Raw genomic sequence first — 16,542 nt, 5'->3', positions numbered from 1 at the left:
GCATACAGGATACACTTTATACAGGTATTATTTGTTTTTATATAATATTTGATTACTTTTTAATAATTCTTTAATTCTTTTTCAGTAACTGCTTTATCCAGAGGATCTGGACCCAAAACAAGGACCACTTTGCACACTTTGCTAATCTGCTTACCTGTATGTGTTTGGACAGTGGAAGGAAAACAGTGAAGACAGAGAAAAAGCATAAGAATAGAGGGAGATCATGCAAAATTCCACACAGACAGTAACCTGAGCTCAGGATTGAACTGAGGACCCAGGAGCTATGAGGAGGCAGCAGCGCTACCACTGTGCTACCCTAAAACAAATATGGTAAGAGATACCAAAAAGTAGGTGGTAGTACCTTAACCATATTTTTGCAGGTCATAAGGACCTCTTCCATCCTTGTCAAGGGGAGTGCCAGCTTTCTTTCATGCAAAAATATCACATTTTAAGTTGATTAAAGTGTTATTAATGCATAGCAGTTAATGATTTTAGACAGTCAATATGTTGTGATTGTGTGACCATACAGTTAATATCCCACTAGAGACAGTGCATAAGTTTTGTAGTGGGAACACTTCTATTATAAAACTTCCAATTCTCAGTGTACAGGAAGCATTTACAGACCCCAGTGCTGGTTCCAGCGCATTCTAGACATGAGCTGTGAACAGGGGTATGACATGTGGAAATATTATAAACAGAAATCACTGAGAAAGGCAAGCTGAGATGGTCATGGATTGTCAGTCTAAACTAATTTCACAATCCAGAAACTTGAAATAACAACAAATAATAAGAAATGCAGAAAGTTGGGCAATTCTCCAGAGGCAACTTGGAGTTTTGGGGGGGGAACCAAAGGGAGGGAGGATGATTGAAGGAGTAGAAGGAGAAATATAAGGAGGAGAGGGTGGATTTAATTGCAATGTGTTTTTACTTCACTATTGGGTGGCACCGGGGTTGGAAGGGGGTTGATGAAAAGGGATTTTGGAGGATAGGGAAACACAGAGAGTCAGGCTTTTAAAGCAGACTTAACTAGGTTTCAGTGAGTAGCTCCATATGTGTTCTTTCTCTCTGGGGTTGTAGGTTGATGCAATGCTTGCTCCTATATGTCACATGCCCGTGACTATTTCTGTGGAACTTTACAGTGGCTGCATTTAAATTGCCAACCTATTACACAGACTGGTTATGCTCAGAGAAACTCTACGAAAATGACCTCATATGGTGGGGGTCATGTTTAGCCACAATGATGTTACTGGTAAACAGTTGCTGTTTTCAGCCTAGTGAATTTTAGCAGTTGAATTGTCAGGTCAGTGTGATACATAAGACCTGAATTGTTGGGTCTTATGTATGTATGTGTAAAGAGAAAGGACAAAAATCTGATGTGTGACTTAATATTGGAAATCTGCTTCAAGGCACACAATGTAAACGCAGGCAGTGTTCTTCATAGAGCTAATAAAAGATGAGAATGACAACTGACAGATCTTTCTTTTTCACTGCCAATTGGGTGGATGGTATTGCTTAATTTTTTTTAATCAGGCTCTGGAACTATCATCATTTCAGTGTCAAAAACAAGATATGCTCGACCAGACATAAATTATCCAGACACAAGTTCTTACACGTTGCTTAATCATTAGAAAATCGAACTTAATCTCATTTGACTGTAGAATAAATCAACATACAAGTCATCAGTAGGCTATAGGTCTGGTTTTACTATTACAGAGTGCCTGTTTCTAGTCATCCTGAACTTCTGGGGATGTTTACCACTGGATAACTCAAAGCAGATCCACAGTTTCTATGGCTAATTAACTCTTTTAGCTTATTGTGGACTCTGCAAGTTTTCAACTAACAATTGCTCTATTCCCATGCTCTTCCATTGTGTGTGAAATTCTCCTGGTCAGTTCAATAGCAATCCCTCCAAAAAAGATAATAGTTTGGCCTCACTGATCGATGAAGCTTAAACTCCCAGCAGTCTAGATATTGTTCTTAGAAACATTGGATAATGTAAACTCTTGAAGACAGCATGAATGGAGAATGGTCCATTGAGAAGAACTGAAAGCAATATGGGATGATGGTCTGGCTAAACAGTCCTTCAAATAAATGTTTTTGTCCTTTTTTTTTTTTTTTTTTTTTTTTAAAAAAAGAAGAACTTGTGTAGAAAGCAGAATGTGGCAATCTATATTGTGTTTAAAATGTTTCTTAATCAATATTCCAGATGCATCCTGGAGAAAATGTTTAAACCAAAAGAACTGTTTATAAAGTACACCTCATTGAACTCTCACCTTGAATCCAACAAGAAGACCTTTATCACCTGTCAATCAATACCTTGCTAAAGAGAGAGATAATGAGAGGGAAAGAGTAGTCCAGCTGTAGGAGTTTATAAGGGAGTTTTAACTGGGTTTCATGTAATAGTGATAAGAGGCTTTTTCAAGCAAAGCTGGACTAAAATTTGAAATGTAAGTCATGGCATGGAATAATGGTGATAGTAATAATAACGGAGATGTAATCCATTGCTTTACACTTCTTTATGGAGAAACAAATTCATTTCAAAACTCTAAAATGTAGTAATCTAGACAATGCAATTATCTGCTGCATAAATAAATTTGATTATTAAAACAAATTTATTCATTTTTTTCTTATTTCATTTGACCAATTATCAGTTAATGCCAGATACTCTGATATTTTAATAGCAAATATAAAATGAAGATAATATAAGCAATAAAGCACAACAGTGCATGCTGTTTTGTGAAAATAATCAAGACAGTTTGAGGAAATTTTTTGTATTAATTAAAGAATGACACACTGTACTTTGTAACTGTTTTTGCTGTTACATTTAATGTTGTGGAACATCCTCGAAACAAGTTTGAATTACAGGAATAGGTTATAGGAATTTAATCACAAATTTCTGACCAATCAGAGTTAAGAATTCAAAATCCCTGGTGATGACCATATTCTCAAAAGACATTTGCATACAGTGGGGTCCAAAAGTCTGAGAGCACTAGTGAAAATGCTTCTATTTTGCATTCTTTTCTAATTTAATACAACAATTTTCATTATAAATATTTTCAATAATTTCAATATAAATATTTACATGAATTTCAGAGTTTCTTAGTATTTGGTATATCTCCTGTTTGCTTTTCCACAAGTTTGTGCAAAACCTTATGATCCATTTTAGATCAAATCCATTGGCGTGTCGTCTGAGCACATACTTCAATAGAAGAGATTAGGCATGAGGAAAATCTGACCGTTTGTAAAAAGCACTTAAGATGATCAATGTCACACTGATTTTGTTTACATTTAAATAGGGACCTAGAAATAGTGTATTAAATATTCAAGATATTAAAGATTTACTTTCTTTGTTTTAAATATTTCAAAATTCGAAAACTTTCGGTTTATTTCCAATTTTAAATGAAAAAACAAACAAACAAACAAACAAACAAAAAAAACAAGCAAACAGATGTGGTCAATGTGGTCTCAGATTTTTGGACCTCACTGTATATATTTTTCCACCAGTACTGAGAGTTTTAAAGAAAGTAAGTGAATTTGAATCAAAAGTTGACAACCACATTTTTGACACAATAAATTGCACTAAATAATGATTTAGATACTACCATCCCTAACTAACTGATTACCTGCTGACAGACACCTGAGATGTGGTTAAATACTAATCCTCAGCTTAATTGAAGCAGAAAGTGTTTCTTCTCTACTCTTACATACTTTTTCTTTCTTCATTGTTTGTGTGTGGAAAAATGTGTTCTTCTAGAATAGACAGTTAGAGATATAGCATGTCAATTGACAATTATGGATGCTGAAAGAGAAGCTTAGAAGACACCGCCAAAGAACCAATTCAGGGCAGAGGGAGTATGCTTCCTTGTAGACATGCACAGGAAACAAAGCATTGTCAGAGCTATTAAAACCCTGTGATAGATGAGGTGATGCTTGACAGCACATAATATCATTGTCAATACCTCAAGAGCTTGATCTGGCTTTGTGTGCCAGAGGGTGTCTTGTAGCTCTAAAACAAGGCTTTTAAAGAGTAGCATCAGTGAGCTGTCAAGCAGTGAATGAGCTCGCCATGAGAGCGCCCATTTAAATGCCAGGAAGAAGAGAACACTGCATTATTCACCAGCGTTTGAGACAGCAGAACCTAATAGTTTGGCAGGGAAAAAGTAGCACAGACATGGGAAACCTTGCCCTGAACACAGACCACACAGGTTTGGATGGGACTGAAGCAGGTACATGAACAACCAGAAAGAATAATGGACCTCTTTTGTGAAGGCTGACCCTGTATTTATCATGGTCTACTGCACTTTTTATCCCATCCTACTATCTTCTCCTAGATATTTGGGTTTTCCACTGCTATCTTTAGAGGTGTTTTCAGGGAAGCTTGCATTAGGAGTCATATTCTGGTCTGGAGCAATATGAAAGAAAGCCCTCACACCAATAAGTGCCGAATATGTCCTTATAATCTTAGGAACAAAGTCATTTTGATTCATGCACAGTATAGTGTACTATTTTTTGGAATCTAATGCACACTTTTAATTCCACAATGCATCATAATAGGTAGGGTACAAATTATGTACTCTAACAGCCACAATACCCAGAATGCAATGTTCACTGAGGAATACAGCTAGGATGGAAGTGTTACACCTTACAAATGTAAGCAGTGGACTAACTGTAAAATTAAGTAATTTCTATAGTCAACAGTAACAGCCAATCATGATATTAGATGTGAAGGTTAAAATCCAATATCTATTAATAGCTCAACAATGAAACAATTACAGTTGAATGATTCATTGTATCTGTAAGTTCAGGGGATGGGGGGGAGCAGAGAGGGTTAAGGGCCTTGCTCAAGGGCCCAACAGTGGCAGCTTGGCATTTCTGGGAATCCCTGACCTTCTGATCAGTAACCCAGAGCCTTAACCGCTAAGCCACCACTGCACTGTGCATGTGCTTTGGGTGTTATCTCCCTGTACTCTGGTTTTCTCCCCCAGTCCAAAGACATGCATTGTAGGCCAATTGGCATTACCAAATTGTCCGTAGTTTGTGAGGGGGTATGCGATTGTGCCCTGCGATGGGTTGGCATCCCATCCAGGGTGTCCCACGCCTTGTGCCCTGAATTCCCTTGGATAGGCAAAAGGGGTCCAATGACCCTTTGGAAGATAAGCGGTACGGAAAATGGATGAATGGATAGTCTGTAATGATCGAATGGGTTCATGCCATGTTTCCTCTGAATACCAAATATTGTAAACAGAAAAGTTCCGGTTCTGTCACCAGTACTTTTGTGCATTTTGTACTTTCAATTGACAATGTATGCTTAGTTTATAGTGAGATTCACCTCCAAAGACATTTTTGCTAATCTGCCTTGTTCACGTTTCTGTATTTCCCATGCTGACTGCTGATGATGTGTTGCGAATGTGTCTGAAAAATGTCAGCCCCCAAAAAATCATGTACCATTCTGTATATATATATTTTTTTTACAAACATTTGTAGTGCTGTTGTACTTGGTTCCAGAAAAGTCTTAAATAATCCACTTTAAGCCATTTGTTAACAGTAAATAATCTGATGTGGATGAACACAAAAAAAATAAACATTATATTGATGTCTTTTATCTTTAAAAGCCAGGGAGAGGCATAGCCAGGTTTGCCCATTTATACCAGTTTGGTTTATAGTCAGCTCGGAATTATAGTCAGCTAGGACTTACTGTCCTTAAGCTTGATAAAAACTGTGACAGAAGGTGAAGACTGCCTCAGAGTGATAAGCAAACATGTCTAATGTAGTGTTTACATCATGTTCTATGCTCATGGGAATCATGGTCTTAATTTTCTTTCTTTCTCTCCATCTAAACTCCAGATTCTAGATTTTGCAGAAGCAGCAGCTGGCCCTCGCCCCAACTTCATCTCCTTCCAGCGTCCGGGCATGATGTATCACATTAAGGTCTTACTAAATATAGTTCACCTGCAGTGGCCGTTCTTGTTGCTGTGTTTTTTGTCCTCCTGTATCACATCTTTCGGTGTTTCTGTTTCTTTTGAGTCCCTGGAGAAGAAAATGAGGACGGGAACAGGGTTGTCAGCTCATTTGTCAGGGAAGAGGCAGCGTGCTGCTGATTATCTAGGACGATTTTTCAGGATCTCAACATCAGGGTTGGCGAAAGTCCTGCACATGCCTGGCCTCCAGGGGGTGCTGTATATGGTGTAAAGAACGGGCACTGATGGTGGCTTTTGTAGTAAATTAGCAAAAAGAACTAACAAAATATTAATATTTACTCACATTTTAATTAAGCACTCAATATGATTCAATCAGTATAACCCATGAAGTACGGACAAAGGCCTGGAAAATCAAACCAACATTTAAAATCTTTGAAAACATCTTCATGCGTTAAGGAATATAAGACCTAAGATTAAACCTTCTGAGGCAGGTATCAGCTCTATTTCTGAAACTAGCACAAAGAGATGTTTATGTTAAAACTAAATAACTAAAAGGGGCGGTTGTAATGTCTAATGTAATGTCTGAAACTATGGTTACAGAGTCCTAATAATATTTCCTAACATCAATCCATTCATAGCTTTATTGTTATCTGGTATAAATTCAAATGAATTAGTATATTTAGTATATTAAAAATTTGAACAGCTTTGGAAATCTCATGACTGGCATTACAATCACTCTCAAGACATTTTGAGATCAGTTTAAAGCTATAATTCCTGTACAAAATGAATGTATTTGATATAATCTATCATGACTTATCACACTAGCTTGTATCGTGCCCTCTCCAGGTGATTTCAATACAACAAAATTGCATTAAATATCTGTGGAGTAAATGACTTTAAGAAGGTGAACAACTTTTGCAATTACATTTGCCAATTTGGTGAAAGATAACTAAATCATTAATGTTTAGAAAATGCAGATGACCCTGCTCTCTTGCTCTGGTCCTCTACTTGGTGCACATTAAGCTGCTTTTTGAGATATGCAGGAGACTCAGCCCACACACACACACACACACACACACACACGCACACACACATTCCTGTCATTGTTGTGATGGCATTGTGCTTTGTGGAGTGGAAAAAACAGAGTGAGGAAAGTGAATAGTGGGGACAATATTCTCAGTAGAGGGTCTGCAGGATCCAGTGAAATGATGTGTCATCATCAAAATGACACAATAGTCTAAAAAAAAATGGCACTGGGTTCTGGGATGCCACCTGTCCTGCCCTGGAGCCTCTCGGTAGCAGATGTCTAGAAGACAAAGAGCACGACTGAAGCCTCCAGTTCCTCCTGCGTGACAAGACGTTAATGAAGCCAACCTGATTCGAAGCTCCTTCTACCAGTAGACCCATTATAAAGCCTGCCAAATCTTATGAGGCTGCAATTTACTGAGAAGGAAATTAACTCACCATGTCTCCAGGTCAAATCTCACAGATGACACTTTAATAAACTGTAATTAAGGTGACCAGATATCCATGGTTCCAAAAAGGGGATTTCACAAATATATTTTGATTAGACTACAAAGTTTGCATTCGACACCTTTCTTTTTTACATATGCGAGACAGCATACAAACCCTTTCTCTAGCTGCGACAGAAAAATACAGCTACAGACGTTTTCAAAACAACTTGACATGAACTCCCTCATGAAGCTGGTTAAGAAGATGCCAGGAGTGTGCAAAGATTAATTAGGAATACTGTTCAGGGTAACACTTAACAATAACAGTACATGAATAATCATGTACTAATACCTGAATAAATACTTAGTTAAATATGAATTAATGATGGTTACGACATGTAATAATCATGAACAAATCACGAGCTAACCTTAACTACAATGTGAGTCTTATGAATTCATGCTTGAATAACAACCACTTTAAGTTTATTTTTGTTAGTTAATATATTAATTAACACATAGGGGTAAATTACATGTCAAACATGCTCATTAAGAAAGCATATAAATTAAATGTGCATAATTTAAATTGTTTATATAATTTGCCAAATGCAGCTGCTTAAACAGACATCATTAGATTATTAGAGATTAAATTATTGGAGTTTATTTTTAGTGTGTCTTTCAACATTTGATAAGGATGATCAATGTGAATTATGAAAGTAATCCAGTGCCATACAGTGATGTTTGTGTACACAGCTGCATATAGCAAATTATATAAACAATTTGAAATTATGCACGTTTAATTAATATTCTATATTATAGAGCAGGTTTGATTTAGTTTACCCCTGTGTGTTAATTAATACATTAACTGACAAACATGCACTAACATGTACTTTTAAGGTGGTCGTTATTCACACATGAATTCATAAGACTCACGTCGTATTTAAGGTTAGCTTTTCATTAGTCACGCCTTAACCCATCATTAGTTCATATTTAAGTAAGTATTATTTCAGGTATTAGTGCATGATTGTGTGTAACCCTGTTAAGAATTTATAATAAGAAAGTTGTTTTTTTAAGTTCTTTAACACAAGTTTTTATTTCATACTATTAATGCCTGTGTTAATATCCTAAAATATTAGAAAACAGCGCAGTTGAAGAAAACCCTTCTTTGAGCAGGTGTGCAATTAAACAATTATGTTGCCAGATATTTGAAAGAACATTTCAGCTATTTACCTGCACACCTTAAATGAGCCTGATCTTTTACCAGAATGTAGTACTTTAAAGATGACACTATTCTCATAGACATTCCACAGCCTGGAAATGTATTTAATGCAAATCCACTTACATTTCGAGACCTGAAAGATATTCACACTCTCAATTTTCTCTCTTTGTGTCACACACAGACAGTAAACAGGCCATTGTCTTTAAGATGGCTGTGTTCCTGCCCGTTTCCTGATATAACAAAATGAGGTGGTGTGATGTAGTCTGAAATGCAGTTTACATTATTTCCCAAGCTTTTTTATTCCTCTTATATAACAGCAATTTGCCAACTATTACAATATTTAATTTCTCAATCAATGACACCTCATACAATTAACTATTTAATGTTATATTTTATGCTGTGGAGTGTCCATGAGACAAGTTAGTTCCTGTTATCTCTTTCATTATAGAAGCTATAAACAGTCGCTCCCTCAAAAGCCTCTGTTTTCTCTCTCTCTTAAAGTTAATAAAACACAAATGCAGCTTGTCATGTTACTGAGAATCCTCTGTCCTGTGTATCCTGTGGTGGAAAACCTCAGAAAGACAATGGAGACTAAGTCCATATATGTTAAATAAACATCTTCTAACATAAAATTTCACCATAATGATTATACCTTTTTCATTGGTAAAAATTTTTTTAAAAAAATCTAAAAATCCATTTATTACTTAGATTGGATTATTAGACTGTAGAGCATCTGCGTTAAAAGTCTAAATGAATGAGTCATTACTATTGGAATGACAATGCAACCTGTACATCCAATATTCTTCACATACAAGGCTCTGAATCAAACCAAATCTCCTATCAACACTAAATTATTCAATTCTAGAAGTGTAGATCAATAATTACTAGGGCGTAATAAACATAAAGTATTTCTCAACAACAAATTGACTTCACTGATAAGATTACCCTGAGCAGTCACCATAACATAACACAACACAACACAGTGCCCGGTGTTCTCCTCAGTTTACACACACCAGGAAGAGAAGATAACTCAGTTCTTTAGCTGGAACTTTTAAGTCCTCAAAATGTCGCAAGAAAAGAAATATTATAATCACCACCTGCACTTGTTTTTTTTTAGCAGTTCTGCTATCTGTTGCAGTGGTAGATGCAGGTGTAGTTCCTCCAGCTGTGTCTCTATAGTGCTGCAGAATCTACTATGATAAGGGTTTTTGTCACTCTGAGCCAGACTGCTTGCCTCCTGACCTCCATTAATGTATAAAGCACCTTTAGAACCCAGAGAAAGAAATCCATAAACCTCTCTAAGGCTAATGGCAAGTCATAGGCAGCCATTACGTCCATCTGAATCTACATTATCTCAGAAAGCTATTGGAATGGTAAGTTTCCAAAAGTGGTGTAATATGTGAGGACTTGGGGATGCAAATGCATTTGCAAATGCAAATGCTCAATATGTTTTCTGAATGCAGTCACAAATAAGGCAATATAACCAGTTAACCTGAAATAAATCACTTAGGAAAATGACTTCCATGCTTTTCACTTATCCAGGAAACTGAATTAATGAATTTCATCTTTATCGTGAACGGGAAACGCTTCAAAATTACATCACAAGGCCAGTAGCCTTTGACTTATTTGTCTTATTACTAACAAAGACAATGGATAATGCTCAGAATTACAATCATATGTGATGGCCTATGAAAACATGTCAGATGTTGTTGCGACTGAATTCTGGCAAACATCCAAAGATGACGAAAAAAATTGGGTTTTGACCCTATAACATTATTTGACATTTCAATATTAAAAAGACCATAAATAAATTGTAACAGCATAACAATTAAACAAAGCAGAATGTTTTTATTTACTTTCTAATCTTGTATATCTTTACTGCAAAGATGGGTAAGGAGCCAGTAATATCCTCACACTGTGAATGCCACGCTTTGATCAAGTTGTTGGATGGCTTCTAGCCGTAGTGAAATTTTGTAATGTTTTAATAACCTAATAATACTGGAAATTACTACTAATTTACCATAGAAATATTCAGTGGAATTCTCTTTCTCTTCTGGGGGAAAGAATTTGATTTAACTTAATTGTTGGTTGAGATACATGCTAAAGAGGTACATATTTCAATTCAGGAAGGTTGTAAATTTTCTGTATTTCATACAGTGAAAAATAAAATAAAATCTAAATTTAACCATGTGAAGGGTTTTCCCAGCCTGACCATACAGAACTCTATTTATGCAGATAAAAGTGTAATTTGCCACTGTAACCTATAACCTGATTTTCACTTACTAACTAAACATAACTGACTTGATTTTTATTTGTAACAAGTAATAAAAAAACACTCAGTTGTGGCTACAGACTTGAATCAGAGAGTTGAGGCATCATTAGGCATGGAATAACATGCAGGTTTTAAATTCAATGAAACATCTAATTAAGCTACATAAATGCCACAATTGATAAATATATTGATATCACAGAGATAAGGACCTATATGTAAATACTATGTGCTGGAGGCTTACATATCATATTTGATATACAGTTGCAATCAAAATTATTCAACCCCAATTGCAAATCAGGTTTATTGGCAAAATTTACAGACTTTACAGCAAAAGGGTGCTCTACTAAGTACTAAAGATGCTTGCCATGAAGGGGTTGAATCATTTTGAAACTGGAGAAATCAACATAAGTTGCAGTTTTTCAACTAAGTTGTTCAGTTGAATTTGGGGGAAACCACTTGAAGCATTCGTTGTGTTGAACTTCAATTGCTTTTGTTTGATTTGTTCATTGCAAACAGCAGAAAGTTTGTACATTTTGACAATAAACCTGATTTGCAATGGGGGTTGAATAATTTTGATTGCAACTGTAAGTTGTGTGAGTCAGCCATTTTATTTTTGTACCATGAAAATATTATTGAAACCTAGATGTGAAATCTGATTGTAGCTTGCTATATCTCTTGATAATGTTTTCTTTCTAACTTCATGCTTTTTAAAATTACATCACTGAGAGGATAATGTTGAGGTCTTATACTTTATCTCGAACATACTGTACATAACTGGCCCATTATTTCTTGGTGTTAATGATAACTGGAACATGTATAATATTTTAAATACTCCATTTAATAATGAAGTGAGGTACAGATGCGGTTCTGACCAGTAGTACTGGCTTGGATTGTAAGGTAAGAAAATGAGATATGTATTGTATGGAGATTGAAACCACACTGGAACATAGGTGGACGAGTTCAATAAATTAATTCTGAACATACTCTGCCCAGGGCACTGACTAACACAATTTTCCCTGCCAGTGCTGGAATAAACAAAGATGTGCAGGAATATGTGTTGTGTTTGTGCACAGGCGCAGGCCCAAATCCAACACCACCTGCTTCCTGTAACAACAGCAGACAAAGCTGAATCCAAAAGATGTTCTCATGAAACAACACAATCAACAGAAACCAAGAAAACTACAGTATGACTAAAAATAATTAGCAGGTAGAAAAATGATTTAGAAAGGAAACATCAACAATAGTAGCTTTAAAAATATTGGGCAAGCCAGACACTATATAAAATAATGACAAACTTTATATGAAAAACAGCCTTGTATTAAAGCAACTCTACTTAAGCTGACTGCGGTATCAGGTCTGCATCTCTAGACTCTAAATCAAACGGATCATTACCCGAAAGGCTGTCATGCTTGTTGAGCACTGAACTTCTCTGTTATCTTTCCTCTCCAGATCTCACTCTTTCTGAACCGTGCCACATACTCGCAACATTTTAAACTACACCCACCCCAGGAAAATGATCTGGATGTCAGAGATAATAAAATCTAGAATTCAGATTGAAAATATTGGCCTCATATGAGGCTTCTGACACGTCTATGGATCTTTTTTTCCCTCTATCCTGCTCATCCATCAAAATAAGTATCCTCCCACTGAGCACAGGCAATAATCAAATTCCATAGTTCTTCAAGAAAATCCAGGTTGTCTTTCAACTCACCTATTCAGAAAGATCTGCACTGTCTACCTCCATACAAGGGGTTTAACACAATGACAATATCTATATCAGTATGACTATCATGTGGCAGCAGCGCAGTGCACATAATCATGCAGAAACACGTCAAGAACTTTGGATTATATTCACATCAAACATCGGAGTGAGAAAAATGTGATCACTGTGACTTTAACCATGGTATAGTTGTTGGTGCCAGATGGACTGGTTTGAGTATTTCAGAAACTGATGATCTCCTGGGAATTTTTTATTTATTTATTTATTTTTTTTTACACACAACAGTCTCTAGAGTTTACACAAAATGGTGCAAAAAAAAAAAAAAAAAACCAAAAAAAAAACAAGAACAGCTTGCTGATGATAGAGATCAGAGAAGAATGACCAGACTAGTCTGAGCTGACAGGAAGTCTACAGTGACTCAAGTAAGCACTCTTTACAACTGTGGCGAGCAGAAAAGCATCTCAGAATGCACAACACATCAAACCTTGCAGTAGATGAGCAACAACTGCAGAAGACCATATCAGTTCCACTCCTGTCAACCAAGAACAAGAAGTTGAGGCTATCATGGGCACATACTTACCAAAACTGGACAGTTGAAGACTGGAAAAAGACCTGGTGATTTTTTTCTTCTTCTAATCTTCAATTGTCCAGTTTGGGTGAGTCTGTGTCCATGCCTCAGATTCTTGTTCTTGGCTGACAGGGATGGAACTTGATGAATCTTGTTTTCTGCTGTTGTAGCCCATCCATTGCAAGGTTCGATGTTTTATGCGTACTGAGATGCTTTTCTGCTCACCACATTTGTAAAGAGTGGTTATATGAGTTACCATATCGTTCCTGGCAGCTTGAACCAATCTGGCCATTTTCCTCAACAAGATGTTTCCACCCACAGAATGCTTCTGAACAACAAAGCCAACAGACGATAGCCCTTCAGTGACTTTTCAACATTTGTTATCCTCAACAATGTCTACTTAATGTCTTTGGTGGCACAGCACAAAAGTGTTATTTGTTATACAAGCAGGATTGCTGGGGTAAATGGGACCATCACAGTGAAACATACTGACACTAATGGTTTTTGTCTGCCAGACTATTATGATTGGGTTTGGAAAGCATATTACAAGCCCAAGGCCAAGATTTGTCCAGTTTTACGTGACTGCATAAGTGAATAAATCTGAAACATTTTTTTTCTTGGATTAGTGCCTTTGTAACGTATTAAATAAGTGGAACACAATGTCTGGGTAATAGGTATTACAAAAATATGAATCAAGCCTATACTCAAGATCAGAGTTGTAGTGGGCCAGAGCCAGAGCTCACTCATTCACACCTAGGAGAATTTTTTAATTCATTAATTCATCTTCAATAACCCGTTGTATAAGTTCAAACAATGTTTTCCCAATCTTCAACTGTCCAGTTTTAGTGGGCCTATGCCCAAAGTTGCCTCTTCTGCTGTTGTATCCCACCTGCCTCAACGTTTTAAGTGTTATATGCTCTGAGATGCTTGTATGCTTATCATGGTTTTAAAGAGATTTTATTTGAGTTCCTCTCACCATTCCTGTCAGCCTGTACCAGTCTGGCCATTCTCTTCTGACCTTTCTCATCAACAAGGAATTTCTTCCTTCAGAGCTGCCACTCACTGAATAAAATTTTGTTTTTCATACCATTTTGTTTAAACAATAGACACTGTTGTTCATGAAAATCCCAGGAGATCAACAGTTTCTGAAATACTCAAACCAGCATGTTCACAGAGATCAGTTTTCCTTATTCCTATGTTGAATGAACAGGTATACAAGTGTGCCATATAAAGTGGCCAGTGAGTGTAAATGTGCATGGTCCATAATGTCATAATGTATGAAAAATTAGAATTTTGATTTTGGATCACTATCTTCTAACAGCTTGAGTATTTCAAACATTGTCTCATTTCTAGAGAGCGATACACCAAACCCACTTCACTAATGGAAAAGCCTAACATTGCATAAAATCCAAGTTGTTGTTGTTTCTGAAGTGCATCCTACCTGCATTGGCTTAAGTGAACAAGGTGAGTGTTTTGTGGCTGTGGCTCTGTGTCAGAATAATGACAGCAGATGAAGAGTACAGGATTTATCTATCTGTGCCTTATTCTCTCCCTAATGAGATGAAGATCCAAAATGATAGGGTTCACTACACAAACAGCTGGCAGCATATCTGCAATACAGTCACATCAATTTGCATATATCCCATGCATGAAATGAAGCCTTAGCTGATAAGCAAAAGGAATCATAATTAGAAAAGGAGAAGCCTGCAGGTTTGAATAGCTCAGAGATGTGTGGTGAAACTAATTCTGATGGAATAACATTTGCAAGAAAAATCAATCCAAATCCCAGTTTAATATGCATAATGTTTGCAAAAATGCAATAAAAATGCTGCTTCCTTGCTGTTAATTACGTTTATACACAGACACAGACACAGACACACACACACACACACAGACACACACACACACACACACACAAAACCACAAAAAAAGCAGCATGACAACTGTACTCAGAAATAGTATTTTATTTGACAGAGGAAATTGACAATAACTATTGCACAGGTCTAAGTATAACAGGAGAACTCTGTATCAGAGATAGAGCTTCTCATACACACACAATTCATACAATATCAAAGCCCACATGTGGATTTGGTTTTCCAGATTAGTTGAAAAATATGGAACAATGCAGAATATCTGAAATAAAATGACTGTTGTTAGATACACAGTATACACCAATCAGCCATAACATTAAAACCACTGACAGGTGACGTAAATAACATTGATTATCTTGTTACAATGGCACCTGTCCAGGGGTGGGATATATTAGGCAGCAACTGAACAGTCAGTTCTCAAAGTTGATGTGTTGGAAGCAGGAAAAATGGGCAAGCGTAGGAATCTGAGCGACTTTGACAAGGGCCAAATTGTGATGGCTAGTACCACCTACCTAAACATTGTTGCGGATCAAGTACACCCTTTCATGGCAGTGATATTCCCTGAAGGCAGTCGCCTCTTTCAGCAGGATAATGCACCCTGCCACACTGCAAAAATTGTTCAGGAATGGTCTGAAGAACAATGACAAAGAGTTTAAGGTGTTCACGTGGCCTCCAAATTCCCCAGATCTCAATCCGATCGAGCATCTGTGGGATGTGCTGGACAAACAAGTCCGATTGATGGAGGCCCCACATCACAATTTACAGGACTTAAAGGATCTCCTGCTAACTTCTTGGTGCCAGATACCACAGCACACATTCTTGTGGAGCTAATGTCTTGATGGGTCAGAGCTGTTTTGTGTCACAAGGGGGACCTACACAATATTAGGAAGCTGGTTTTAATGTTATGGCTGATCGATGCATATTGTATATACTGCATATGCTATGAAATCTTACATAAATTTTTATCTCTTCAATTATTCATTCATTCATATTTTTTATACAAAAAACAAAGCAACAAAGCAACTTACAATGGTTGCAGGATACAACTGATCAATTAAAGATTAAGGTCCTTCTCAGGAACCCAACAGTGGAAGCTTGGAAGTGCTGGGATTTGAACCCACAACCTTCTGATCAATAGATCAATGTCTAAATCACTGAGCAGCCTCTTCCACCATGCACACACTCATTTACACCAAGGGACAATTTAGAGTAGCCAATCCTTCTTACATGATTTTTTAGGAAGTGGGACACAAAGGGAACAAAGAGAACATGTGAAACTCAACACAGACAGTAATTCAGAATCGTAGCAGGGACACTACAGGTGTGAGACTAATAGTGTGCCAAAGTGCTGCCTTTCCTTCAGAATAATAATCCTCAAATCCTTCTGAAATGATAATTTCACAGCGAGCAAGTAAAATTGCATGGTCATGTCTTAAAGTTGAATTTGTTGGGCAGTGGGAGCTCAGTGGATAAGCTTCTGTGCTAGTGACCAGAAAGTTTAAATCCTAGAACATCCTCAGGTGGAC

At 36.8% G+C, this 16,542-nt stretch overlaps 1 non-coding gene across 1 annotated transcript; it reads right to left on the bottom strand.

Annotated features, from left to right (window-relative positions):
- Positions 1 to 319: 319 nt before the first annotated feature.
- Positions 320 to 439, bottom strand: LOC128607214 (U6atac minor spliceosomal RNA). Its single transcript, XR_008385834.1, has one exon. It is a non-coding gene; the product is annotated as a U6atac minor spliceosomal RNA (small nuclear RNA).
- Between the last annotated feature and the right edge of the window lie 16,103 nt (positions 440 to 16,542).

This window comes from Ictalurus furcatus, chromosome 4 (assembly GCF_023375685.1).
Source record: "Ictalurus furcatus strain D&B chromosome 4, Billie_1.0, whole genome shotgun sequence".
NCBI lineage: Eukaryota > Metazoa > Chordata > Actinopteri > Siluriformes > Ictaluridae > Ictalurus > Ictalurus furcatus.
This window is presented reverse-complemented; position numbering and strand designations above follow the sequence as displayed.